Here is a 12411-nt window from a genome sequence, read left to right on the forward strand (position 1 = left end):
AACAAATACATTTTAATTTAATTTAATTTAATTGCAGTAGAGTTGGGCGAGCCAAAAAATTAACAGAGAGAACCGAGCTACAGCCAAGTCAAGGGACTGGCAGGACTATAAGAACCCGTGTACGAGTCGAGGTCTGAAAATAGTTGGCATCCAGATCATGCAAAAAATGTCACGTAAAATATGATTGTCTCTTTAATATTAAAAAAGTGTCCCATTAACGTGCAGAAGTGTTTCACCATAATACATCAGATTATTGTTGTACAGTTCACACCCTAACTTTTGTATTGGTAGGTGCTCTCATATGTCATAACGAAGAAAAATGAGGCTCTGTAAAATACAAGATTTGCCTAGGATCACACAATTGGGTCAAGACAGAACTAGTCCCAGACAGGTTTTTTGGTTTCACATTTTGCAATTCATCCACAAGCTACCTTTTTCTCTCCTTTTTAACACCAAAGGTTTGTTTTTAACTCTTGGCACATGATGGTAGAGCATTGGAGGGAGAATCCTCATTAATGCTTGGCCCGTGTGGGTTCAAGAGAACCTAGCGCTGAGCCAGATTCAGGCCTCCGGCTCGAGATTTAAGTAGCCCACTCATCTCTATACTGCAGTCAACAGTTATGCAGCAATCTTGCATATTTCCCTTTCCATTAACTATTTCAGCAACACTGTCTTTGTATGAAAAACCAAGGCACTACGTCTGATTAACGATCATAGGGCCAGATGTACGACCCTTCCATTTTGCGAGTCACAAATGGTGTCATTTTGCGACTAGCAATTTGCAACTTGCAAAATGGAATGTACAACTGTGTCCAGACACGGTTTGCGATTCCCAATGAGGTCGCAAAGGGCCTGTCTCATTAATATTCATGAGGCAGGTCGCAATTTGCGACCCCATTGGGAATGGGCAGCACTCACAGGAATGGTGGCCTGCTGGGGTCAGCAGACCACCATGTGTGTGACTGCTTTATAAATAGAGCAGTTTTTTTTAATGCAGCCGTTTTCCTTAAAGGAAAACGCGCTGCATTTAAAAAAGAAGAATGAAACGATTCTGTTTAATATTTTCCCTGCCAGTGACGATGGGTAAGGGCTCCCCTGAGGACACCCTCCCGTTTGTGAGTGGCTTACCACCTTTTTTAAATAGGCCATTCCGGTCGCAAAACAATCATACATAGAAGTGCGACTCACTATTAGGAAGGGACGCCCCTTCCTAATAGTGAGTCGCAAACCCTATTTTGCGAGTCAGTAGTAGGTTACTGAATCGCAAAATAGGGTTTGTACATTGCACAGACATATTTTGAGGTCACAAACGGGACGTTTTCCCATTTGCGACCGCAAAAAACGGTCGTACATCTGGCCCATGTACGTTTTTTCAGGATATGAAGAAAGGCTGGGAAGGACCTTGGTTGGGGGGATGGGTTAGCATAGACGTCAACCTGTTACTTATCTCTTTTTAGTGTTTTAAAGGGTAAACCTGAAGGTTCTCTCTGTAGGAAGGTATCTTGTGTGAATGGGTGGGTGCTCTGATACGCCTGCCAATTGTTATCTACTATCAGCTATTATGCTTCGATGAAGCAGAGACAGAATGAGATGAACAAAACAGATAAAGAAAGTGGAGTGAAGATGAGTCTGAGGAAGATGAGTGCCAGGTGCATAGAAAGGGGGTTCCATTTGCTGGCTTGGATTTTATTTATCCTGAGATATGGGCACACATGTTATGTGACAAATACTGTTCAGTGGAAAACATACACAAACTAAAATAATGCATAAGTTGTAATGCAGATGGAAATCTGAGGAGGGGGTGTCTCCTGCTGGTCCCGGGACTAGCTTTTGAGCAAAATATATAGTTATTATAATTGTGTCTTTGGTGGCTGCAATGGCTGTCTGTTTAGCCTCCTCAGAGGGAAAGGTGCCAAGAGTTGCCTGCCTTGTCCTAGGAGAAGCTCTGAAGTATCCAACGGGGTTACACGACCTCTGGAAGACGGCCCTGCGCCATTCCTGAGGAACAATCTAGTGTTCCATGAGGACGTCTTGTGAAAAGTCTCCAGAGCCGGAAAGCTTGAACTACTGATACCCTTAAGGAATGGAAGGAAGGAAGCCTGAGTGTCAATATAGAAGTGTATATCCATAATGATTATGCATTGAGGGCATAATAGTCATAAGAGGCTCCAGAGTCACTTCTGCTGAACCTATCTGTTAGGAAAGTGGATGCAGAAGAGGTTATTTGCAGCTAACTTAGACTTTGAGTCTGCTCCCTCCACGGTAAACAAACTAGCCCCGCAGTACATGTTTCGACACTTTTTGAGGGAGCCCAGTGGGCGTCAATGGATGTCAAAGAAGCCCACAAGACACCCTTCCCCTCCTCTAGGCGTGCTTTGTTGAGTATCAAGGCTGTTACTGTCCCACCCCGCTGCCATCAGGGCCGTTGGACCATTTCCATTCTCTCCAAGGTGGGTGCGCAGAGACAGGCGATAGAACAGAAGTCGATTGTGGTTGCACACGTGATGATGCTGCGCCTAGATGTAGATCAGGATTACCAAAGGCAAATTTCCTGGTCATGGAAGTTACTTGCTTGCTTGAGGGTTTAGCCTGGTGTTTAGTACTGGACCCTGGTGACAGGTCTGAGAAAGCATCTGTATAACTGGTGAAACCCCCCCTGAGTTTAGAGAATCGTCTGAGAGATTCAGCTGCGGTCATGATGTAGGATATTGCATTCTTTTGATTTTTTTTCTTTCCTGTTCGCTGATTTTTAATCCAAAGAGGTCTGAGGCTCATATACTACACCAACCCTCTTGCTCTTCTGAGTAGAAATGCAACCTTTTGCTTCAAAAAAGGACCAACACAGGCCAGGCCTGCTGCTGCCTACAGGTAGTGCAGGGTTTTGGTGCAAAGTGTCCCATTGCCAAATGTCTAGTACTGGAGAGCCGATTGCCTCGGTGCAGCAGGGCGTTGCATTCAGGTGCACCCAAATGGAACGCGTGCTCTTTCCAGAACCGTAGTTCTCCAAGTGGAGTGGCTCTCCTCGCCAACATAAATACAGAATATCCCATTAGCAAGAGTGTACGAAAGGAACCTATTTTGAATGATAAATACCAAGTTTGCAAGTTTATTCTATGCCAGCAAATGTTATTCAAATACCAGGTAGATGTAAGTGTCATTGAAACAAGGTAATCTGCTATTGACTTGAGACAGTACATTTCTAATTTATATTTAGTAGCTGCGAGGAGCAGATTTGCACGAGGAGGCCCTTCATGAGAGATCTGAATGGAGTCTGGTGGGTCTGCTCCTGGACAGCCATCTGCATTTATAAGGAGGTGGGGTATCGTTTGGTTCCTCCAAGAGCATCACAGGTCTAGTGGAGCCACGTTCACTGATCCTAGAACTTATCCTAGAACTACTGCAGTATTCTGTTTAAAGCTCCCGGAACACCAGAGCAATAATGAAAGGAGCTACTTCACAAATTTTGAGATTTCACCCTTACTTTACTGCTATCTTTAGACGGTTTAACTTTTAACCCATTTCCTGATTCAAAAGGCTATTGCGGTGCATGTCTCTCTCCGCCTGTCGGGTATGCCAGTGCCTGATCCTTACGGGCTGATGCGATTTTAAAAAACCTGCTCTAGAAGCTGGCTCTGCCTGTCTGACTGATCTCCACTGGCTCTTTAGGGTTCTGCTTTCTATGCATCTTGTTAGCCTGATTCTGTTGCAGTTCTACTCAAGTGTGAGTACCCTTAGGCCAGCTCACAACTATGCTGTTATGAATACGGGACGGTACAAAAGGGGGTGGTGATGGACGGAGCATCTGAACTAATCAAACACTCACACCCAGTCAAAAGATCTGGGTTTGATCCATCACCGTTCTTTAGCCTACTCTGCCACCCCAGTTCAGACATGGCTATATGCACATCAGTCTGACCCTGTGCCTCATGGGAACAGTCCAGCCCGAACTGCCAAGCCATGCATTCCCTGGACTGGAAACAAGCTTCCGAGGACCGGTTTCTGGCATTCCAGCCGTCTTCAGCCCGGCTTGCTTGAAACAGTGGCAAAGTGATGAATACGGGACAGCAGATCCCAACCATGTCCAGGATCTGGAACCCAGTGACAGAGCTGCTGCACAAATCTATTGAGACGTGCTAGGCACACCTTTAAATCCTGGAAAGTCTGCACTAGCCTTACCTCATGTCAATTACATGAATGGAGAAGTGTGGCTCACTGGTTAGAGCAGGCAGATCCTGAAGCAGAGGTCAGACCCGGGACCAGGGTTCAATTCCCGACGCGGCAGGGTCTTGAGCTCAAATGTCCATGGACTCGATAATTCTCGCTTCGGTGCCTGACCTAATCATGGGTTCACACTCTGCAACTCTGGGCATTAAGCTTGCTTAATCTCCACAACTGCCCCCCTGCGGCGGGATGCCTGGCTTTCACCTTGGGGATGCCCTGGAGGGGCTATCTCACAGGGAAAAGCCAGGACGGGTTCCCAAGGCAAGCGCGGAGATACCCCTTCGGGGGTCGATTCAGGCGCTATATAAGAAACATAATAATAATAATAATAATAACATGATCATCAGACTTTGCCTCAAAAGCACTCGGAAAGCCCTGCATGCTACATATGTAAAACAAGCATCAACATTATAATCTTGATGCAATCCCACAGCTTCACCAACATCACCCTAATGTTCCAGGCTGTCGTCCGGCTCCTGTTGACTCGAATCACACATCGTGCAACAGACCACCAGACATCCCTTTACATGTGTCACCAGACAACTCATGGTAAACTCAACATTAAAAGAGAGATCAGCCAAATCTACCAAAACAACCATGCCGGGAGGGCCACATGGATCATCAGGATCTGAATTACTGGAACTCAGGGAAGAAAAAGATGGCACCGTGAGTTAAGAGTATTGCGCTGACATCTCTTTGTGACCTGCAGATGGGACGTTTGCATCCAAGCAAAGTCAATTCAGGTCCACCCTTTCCAAGTTCACAAGTAAAATAATATAAAATTGGGTAATGTAAACACCTGTTGTTTACAGTTCTTCAAAATGGGAAAAGGTGTATGAAGCACTGTATAAAAAATGATTGCTCTCCTTAAACTACTCACTGAGTGAGTTGTCCCATACGAAAATCAGTCAATATGAATATCATGGCTTAACCATGCATACCTTTACCCCATGGGCTTTACAATGCTTTCAACTTTACAATGTGTTGTAATACGTCGCAGGGCTTTACTATGCATGCCCGTACCACCCAGTTGCAGTGATATTGACTGGGTGGGGTTTGTGTGTGTGTGGGGTGTGTGTGTGTTTGTGTGTATGTGTATATGAAATATTATATATGTATCATATATATATATATAACATACATATATATATTTAAAACAAAAAATACATATTTATATGTAAAACCCACTTTTAAATATACCCCTTTCTACCCCTTATACTTACCCACCCGTAAACCTTAAAAAGCCTTATTACCCTTACTACCCCATACCCGTCGCCATATCCCTAGAACCATTACTACCCAGTACCCATGTCTGAACTCTAAAAACCTGTTACTACCCTGTATCTTACCCATTCCTAAACCCCCAAAAACACTTTAAAATCATTCCTACTCTGAACCTTAAATTTCCCTTATTTAAATTACTGAATTAGTATATCATTTGAAAAATACTTACATGCATGGTAAAGTACTGCGTGGTAAATTACCCAAAAAAGCGATTCCCAGATATACAGTTGGCCCGCTGAACAGCAAACATTATTCACATCATATAACTCCAAGTACCAAATAGTGTTCCCACAAATATAAGCAATGTTTGTTCTATTTAGTCACTCTCTGCAACCAAAATAAGCAACGAGACTAAGAGACACCTTGTCCGGGCTTCCCCAAAAAAGCACTCATTTTGAGATGTTTTCAATGTGACTAGGCTATATCCCTATAGGAGCCATATGATAAGTCCATTTATCACATTCCTGGAGTATTTTATGTCATTCATGGATATTCACAGTAATATCCATCTATAGAATACCTGAAAAAATATACGTTTTAGACTATGCGTTGTGCATAAGACATTGTCACGTTCAAAAAACGTATCAAAGAATTATTCCATCAAACTTGCTCCTTCTCTGTCGGTCAAGTTATAGCTAAGTGGAGCAAACAATAATACATTAACCAGATCAGAAGATAAATGTAACATTATTTTTCACAACGGGGTCAAGCCATTACCAGCATTTAGAAGACTGTTTACATTTCTACAACGCCCAACTAAGATTCCACAAATTGGACTGCACTGCATGTAGGAACATTCTTTAAGTTATAGTGCACATGTATGACATAATATTCCACTTATATCAACACAGAACACCTGTAAAAGAAACATTAACATGCCTACACCTTGACAAACTGTACGTTAAAATTCGAAAAATGTATTTCCTAGAACCGACCAGTGAGGTTCTTTGGATAGGTCCAAAAGTACCAAAAGATTTCAATAAAGTGTCTTTCTTGGTCAAGACATATCCGTTCCACAGAGTGTGCCAGGATCACAACTTTTGAGTAAGAACATTTCATTTCTAAAAGATGCGAAACTGAAAAAAATCTCTCAGACTTTGAAAGAAACCCTTGCCACTGTAGTCGTTGGCCATTCAGATAGGACATTTCTTGCCAGAAGCTAACGCTTTCAAGCCATCATGTGCAGCGCCAGGTCTCCTTCTCTGGAAAGTCTGGAAGCAGGGCCTACGCTACCGACACAGGTTCTAGGCGCTGTATGACTGCAGGTTTTCAATGGTATGTGAAAAAATCCAGTGTTCTATAAATCTTGGAATGCATGTTCTAAACTAGTATAGCTCTGCCTGAAAAATTTTGTTTTTGAGGAATTGTGGCAATATGTGAATAGAGCATAAGGCCCCAGAGGGATGATAATTGTGGGTCCAGCCTTGTAGAAACTTGTTTTTTCTCTCACCGGCTCTGGGAATCAGAGTCATGATTTTAAAGTCACTGTGCTCTTTTGCGGGGATCGCAGTGAGCCAGTTGTCCATGGTCTCCGGGCTAGTATCATATGTACCTCTTTAATGTGTAATCACTGAGGTTTTGAATGGAAATGTAGTGGTCGCAGATATTGGAAATCACACTAGCCAGCCCTGGAGCCAGCCTCAGCTGGCAACTCATATGTTTGAGGACAGCAGTGATGATGTTGGTGCAAGTCAGCTTTGAGAAGAAAAGGACGCCGTCCATCCTTATAGCTGAAGTATGCAGGACACAGCCGTCACCTTTGAACGGGATCTCTAGGGTCTTCATAACCTTTATTCATGCATCCACTGCTCGCCAAACCCCTCAAGGAAGCCACAATGTCTGTTTGGTGATGTCCGATCACTATTTGTAGTACTGATTTGACTTCCTGCAACTGGCCTATGACATCTCACATCTCTGCGCATGTGTCATCGGATAACACTGCAGCGAATATTCTGGAGTGGACAATCAGCAGAAAATAAAAAAAAGCCCTCTTAAATTTACCCTAACATGAAATACAGCTCCACACATCATCACACTGTGGAACAAATAAATCAACACAACAAACCCTATGTAAGATACCAGCTGCATAAAACAAAGCCTGCCAATTAATTTCCTTCAAAGCATCCAGTCCAAATTTAAAACACATTGCAATTTCAAGGCTTAGCAAGGGCAAAACCGTGATACAAAGGGTTATATGAAGAATATGTCATTTTTTTACACTATGTATAAATCTCACAAATATTGTGGCACTTGGCGCATTTTACAGAGATTGTCAGGGCACACATATGTGCAGCTATAAATAGTAAATCTATACTTCCCGCTTTATATACTTAAATTCACAATATTTTAGTAGTCGATATTCTGCCTACTGTACTTTAGTAGGACGATATGTAAAACACAATATTTTGTCAGTACATTATGGAGAACTATACTTTATGTCTAAGTTAAGTGCTCATGGCAGTCAACGAATTTATCAAACACAGATCTCAAGTGACCATCATAGCTGCCAAGTCGATCCATGTCATGAGTGACATGTTTAGCCAGTCTTTGCTTCTAAGATTTGTAGTTGCTCTTTACCTTTACAAGTCACTGAGATTTGTAGTTTCAGTTTACCTTTACAAGTCACTGAGATTTGTATTTTCAGTTTACCTTAACAAGTCACTGGGATTTGGAGTTTCAGTTTACCTTTACAAGTCACTGAGATTAGTAGTTTCAGTTTACCTTTACAAGTCACTGGGATTTGGACTTTCACTTTACCTTTACAAGTCACTGGGATTTGTAGTTTCAGTTTACCTTTACAAGTCACTGAGATTTGTAGTTTCAGTTTACCTTTACAAGTCACTGAGATCTGTAGTTTCAGTTTACCTTTACAAGTCACTGGGATTTGGAGTTTCAGTTTACCTTTACAAGTCACTGAGATTAGTAGTTTCAGTTTACCTTTACAAGTCACTGGGATTTGGAGTTTCACTTTACCTTTACAAGTCACTGGGATTTGTAGTTTCAGTTTACCTTTACAAGTCACTGGGCTTTGTAGTTACACTTTACCTTTACAAGTCACTGGGATTTGTAGTTTCACTTTACCTTTACATGTCACTGGGATTTGTAGTTGCAGTTTACCTTTAAAAGTCACTGAGATTTGTAGTTTCACTTTAACTTTACAAGTCACTGAGATTTGTAGTTTCAATTTACCTTTACAAGTCACTGGGATTTGGAGTTTCAGTTTACCTTTACAAGTCACTGAGATTAGTAGTTTCTGTTTACCTTTACAAGTCACTGGGATTTGTAGTTTCAGTTGCCTTTACAAGTCACTGGGATTTGGAGTTTCAGTTTACCTTTACAAGTCACTGGGCTTTGTAGTTGCGCTTTACCTTTACAAGTCACTGGGATTTGTAGTTTCACTTTACCTTTACATGTCACTGGGATTTGTAGTTGCAGTTTACCTTTACAAGTCACTGAGATTTGTAGTTCCACTTTACCTTTACGTCACTGGGATTTGGAGTTTCACTCTACCTTTACAAGTCACTGGGATTTGTAGTTCCACTTTACCTTTACAAGTCACTGGCTTTTGTAGTTTCACTTTACCTTTACATGTCACTGGGATTTGTAGTTTCAGTTTACCTTTACGGAGGTGATTTTAAAAATCCCACCATTCAAAGTCTTGTTAGCTAAAAAGCTGGGGCTGGCTTTGTCATGCCATGCAAAGGTCCACTGGCAGCTATGAATAGCTACATCAAAATCAAACATAATTAAAGCTTACAAGGTGCTATAGGCTGCGATGCACTGCAAGTTCGTTGAGCAAATATATAGGAAAGCAGTTTTTCAATTTAAATAGCTAGTGTAAAAGTGTACAGTTACTGCCAACAAAATGCAATAATGTATTAAAAGGAGTTACAAGTAAACATGTACGTAACACTGCAGCCCAGAGAGGTTCGTAGTGCAGCTCTCACTCAAGCCACTACCAGCACGGCAGAACAGTGATGACCCTTAGCTGGTGACACCAAAGGCAAATGCCAACGTCATCTGTGCCTACCTAGAGCTGGCTGTGGATGCCCTATTACTTACTGATAATCTTCATTACTCCTGGTCCCGTTGTCCTCGTCCCATTCCTTACAAAGTGGAGATGACCATCTCCATGACAGAAAAAAAAGAACAGGAGAATGCTGGGACACCTAACCCCACCCCCTCCAACTGGGAGTACATAAGCTGTACCTACCCAGCATTCCTCCTAAACTACCAAGCCACCAACAGGAAGGCCGGCAGGGAGGGGCGTAAGGAATTGAATCAGAACAAAGGGACCAGATGTAATGAAGATTACCAGTAAGTAATAGGGCCTTACCTCCTAGTCACTTCAGTCCTTGTTCCATTCCTTACAAAGTAGAGCATACGAAGGCCAGAAGCCCGCCCTTCCGGACTCCCATGAACACCAGGGACACCACACCGAAAGCAACATCCCCAAAAGAAGCATACAGGAGAACCAAAGGAAAAAAACACACGCAGGAGTGCACAACCCGCAACGCCCCAAACCAAACAACAGGATTGAATGCCCCAAAACCAGCAGGAGACGACGGCCAAGAATACTAATACAAGGAGCAAAACCACAGAGCTGCCACCCCACAGGGCAGACAACCCACATGGGGAACACCCTGAACCAACCACAAAGGACCAGAGACCAACCCCACGAGAAGGACAGCAACAAGGCCACCCACTGAAAAAGACCTAAGGCAAAGCAAGAAGCCAGGGCCACACTAACAGGTTCACAAGACCCCCAGGCAAGGCCAGATAGGAGGCAAAGCACAGAGATCCAAGCCCAAAGGTAACTACCAGAAGGGCTGAAGCATCTAGGACCCACTCAAAACAACCAGCAGAAGAGGGCCCAGAAGAAGCGGACGTGCCCGCAGGGCAAAATAACCCCAGAAGGGCACCCAATCCACGAGAAGGCTGCCAAGGTCAGGAACATCAAGCAATGCCCAGAACCAGCAGCAGAAATGACAGAGAGCGAACCTCCGCAGACAAAGGAAGAATACCCCACCCTGCAGAAAAACAGCCCACAACGACCACACCAGAAAGCAGAGGAGAGCAAGGAGAGACCCAACTAGCCCCACCCAAAGCAAAAGACAAAGGATCGACAAGACCAACCACAGGACCAACCCCAACCCACCGGGGGAGGCCCTCAGCAGAGCAGCCCAGACACAAGAGGACAAGGCCTTCCAAAAGAGCCAAGGCACCGACCCAGAGGACCAACCAAGGGCAGGCCCAGACAGAGCAAACCAGGAAGAGAGGGAGAAGCGACCATGAGCAAGCCCCCCCGCCCAACCCGACAGCCCTGGGCAACAAAGAGTCCAGAGAAACCCCCAGAGGCGGACCAGGCCATGGGACAGGAACCTCCAGCACCAACCACCAGTGGAGTCACTGGACAACAGACCAAAAAAAACAAACCCGGAGAAGGACCCTGGGCACAGGGACAGGCCAACAGGCTAGGATCGAGTCAACCACCCCGAAAGCAGGGGCACGAGACATAAAACCTGTCACTCCGCCAAACGAAGGCAAGGGAGAGGCCAAAGCACAACCCCCCCCACCAAACCTAGGCCAACAGGACTCCGCCCAAGGAAGCAAAGGACGGGCCCCAGCAGACCCTCAACCAGACCAGGGCACCAAACCAAGAGCAAAGAGAGGCAAAACCCACAAGGCCACTGTCATCAAGGGAACCCAAAGACCAAACAGGGCCAACAGGGAAGAAGCAGCCACAAACAACTCCCACCAAGGGCGACACCCCCAACCAGAAACCCGGGGGTCGACCACAGGGGAGAAACACAAGACCGGGGAAAAACAAGCCACTGGGCAGAGAAGAAGAACCCGGAAAAGGGAAGGGGGAAACCCCCAGGGGCCCGGAAGGAGCGGCACAGGGCAACTGCCACAACCCTGAAACCCCCAACCACCGAGGGCACAGAGAAAGGCACAGGAACCAGCCACAGCCAGGCCATAAAGGGAACTCAAAGAGGCAGGAGAACAAGGAGGGATCCAAGCAGCCCACACCTGAACGCCAACGCCCAGCCCACACCAGGCAGGCGCAGAGAAGTGGCCAAAAGAAAGTGGAAAGAAGGCCGGCCCGGTCCCCAGCAACACCAGGCACAGGACCGTCAACCACCTAGAGGCAGAAAGACCCACAATAGGCGCAAAGCGACCAGAGAAAGGAATACTAGACAAGGACACAGGCAGACACCCAAAGGTGACCCCCAAGGGACCAAGGACCTCAAGGCGGGAACCAGAGCCAACCAGGCAGAAAAGGCACCACCAACCCCGCAGAGGCAAACGAGAGGCCAAACACAGGGACAGTGAGGTCAAGACAGACAGAGGCAAAGCCAAGGACCTACCACCAGACCTGAAGACTACAGGCCACACCACAACTCAAGGAGGGATGAGCCCGGAGAACCCACAGGTGCACAACCCACCAGAAGAGGGACAGGGGAGAAACCGAACCCCAGCAGACCCGCAACAGCAAACTACCAAAAATAACCAGAAGAACTGGAACCAGAGCATACGCCCAAAACCAGCCCCTGAACCAGAGCGGACAACCAGAAAAAAAGACACTGCCCTGAAACGGGAAACAACAAGCCCGTCAAGCAAGAGCGAAAACCGGAAAGCCGCAAGGTGGCACGCACCCCAGGGCTGGCAGACACCAGACCACAACCGTCACCCCACCAACACCCCCACCAGCCAGACAGAAGCAACAGGGGAGAAACCAAGGAGTCGCAGAGGCGAAGGATGGCCCACAACATCCAGCCCCCACCGGCAGCAAATGAACTGGCAACAGAGAGGCAGAGGACCCCCAAAAGGGGCGAAAGAACTCGAAAGGAACCAAAGAGGGGAGACGGAAACAGCACCATGGTCCCCAACCCCCACCAGCCA

At 45.5% G+C, this 12411-nt stretch overlaps 1 protein-coding gene across 1 annotated transcript in view; it reads right to left on the reverse strand.

Moving 5' to 3' along the window:
* The window catches only part of CELF6 (CUGBP Elav-like family member 6), a 515009-nt gene that overhangs the window by 488694 nt on the left and 13904 nt on the right, over positions 1–12411 (reverse strand). The window lies entirely within an intron of this gene.

The sequence above is a fragment of the Lissotriton helveticus genome, chromosome 3_2, assembly GCF_964261635.1.
Source record: "Lissotriton helveticus chromosome 3_2, aLisHel1.1, whole genome shotgun sequence".
NCBI lineage: Eukaryota > Metazoa > Chordata > Amphibia > Caudata > Salamandridae > Lissotriton > Lissotriton helveticus.